Raw genomic sequence first — 1992 nt, forward strand, 5'->3', positions numbered from 1 at the left:
ATTTTCATCTTTTGATCATCTTGGAATCATGTTTTGATGATTGAACCGTCTTTGGGAGGCTGGCCATTCGGCTATGCCTAGACCTTTTGTTCTTATGTATTTTCAACGGTGGAGTTTCTACACACCATAGATTAAGGTGTGGAGCTCTGCTGTTCTTCATGAATTAATACAAGTACTATTGTTTTTCTATTCAACTCAAGTCTATTTCTTCTCCAAGATATTCATTCGCACCCAAGAACATGATGAATGTGATGATTATGTGACGCTCATCACCATTCTCACCTATGAATGCGTGACTGACAACCACTTCCGTTCTACATGCAAACAAGCTTGAATGTGTATCTCTTGGGTTTCTAATATAAAATTAGAACCTTCGTGGTTTAGTCTAGAATTATTGGCGGTCATTCTTGAGATCCGAAAAGTTTAAACCTTGTCTGTGGTATTCCGAGTAGGATCTGGGAAGGGATGACTGTGACGAGCTTCAAACTCGCGATTGTTGGGCGTGTGACAGACGCAAAAGTATCAATGGATCCTATTCCAACATGATCGAGAACCAACAGATGATTAGCCGTGCGGTGACAGCGTGCGTAGAACATTTTCACTGAGAGGACGGGAAGTAGCCATTGACAACGGTGATGCCCAACATAAAGCTTGCCATGGAAGGGAGTATGAATGATTGGATGAAGGCAATAGGAAAGCAGAAGTTTGGGAGGAACAAAGCATCTTCATACGCTTATCTAAAATTCTCACCAATGAATTACATAAGTGTCTCTATCTTTATTTTATGTTTTATTTATCTTTTAATTATTAATTCTCCATAACAATTTGAATCCGCCTGACTGAGATTTACAAGATGACCATAGCTTGCTTCAAGCCGACAATCTCCGTGGGATCGACCCTTACTCACGTAAGATTTATTACTTGGACGACCCAGTGCACTTGCTGGTTAGTTGTGCAGAGTTGTAATAAAGAGTTGAGATTACAATTGTGCATACCAAGTTGTTGGCGCCATTGATGATCACAATTTCGTGCACCATTAAGCATTCATTCAGAAAACAAAAAGTATTGCCACCACATCAAAATAATTAAACTAATTTCAAGATAGAATTCGAAATCATGCATTTCTAGTTCTTTTGCAATTAAAAACATTTTTCATTTAAGAAGGGTGATGGATTCATAGGACATTCATAGATTAAGGCATAGACACTAGACACTAATGATCCTGTAATAAAGACATAAACATAGATAAAACATAAAGCATAATTTTTGAAAAACAGAAAAATAAGAACAAGGAAATCAAAGAACAGGTCCACGTTAGTGATGGCGGCTAGTTCTTCCTCTTGAAGATCTTATGGAGTGCTTGAGCTCCTCTATGTCTCTTCCTTGCCTTTGTTGCTCCTCCCTCATGGCTCTTTGGTCCTCTCTAATTTCATGGAGGAGGATGGAATGCTCTTGGTGTTCCATCCTTAGTTGTCCCATGTCAGAACTCAGTTCTCCTAAGGAGGTGTTGATTTGCTCCTAATAGTTTTGTGGAAGAAAGTGCATCTCTTAAGGTATCCCAGGGATTTCATGATGAGGAACTTCCTCATGCTCTTGTTGAGGTCCATGAGTGGGCTCTCTTGTTTGCTCCATCCTTTTCTTAGTGATGGGCTTGTCTCCTTCAATGAGGATGTCTTCCTCTATGGCAATTCCAGCTGAATTGCATAGGGTACAAATGAGATGAGGGAAGGCTAACCTTGCCAAAGTGGAGGGCCTGTCCGCCACCTTGTAGAGTTCTAGGGATATGATCTCATGAACTTCTACATCCTCTCTAATCATAATAGTATGGATCATGATAGCCCGGTCTATTGTAACTTTAGACCGATTGCTAGTAGGAATGATAGAGCGTTGGATGAACTCTGATGCGCATAAACTTGTTATGCTACGATTTAGGAAATTGCACGATCGGCAAAATTCCTTCCGGCAAGTGCACCGGTTATCGTCAAGTAAAAA

Source organism: Arachis ipaensis, chromosome B2, assembly GCF_059453495.1.
Source record: "Arachis ipaensis isolate K30076 ecotype BB chromosome B2, ASM5945349v1, whole genome shotgun sequence".
In the NCBI taxonomy this organism is placed as follows: domain Eukaryota; kingdom Viridiplantae; phylum Streptophyta; class Magnoliopsida; order Fabales; family Fabaceae; genus Arachis; species Arachis ipaensis.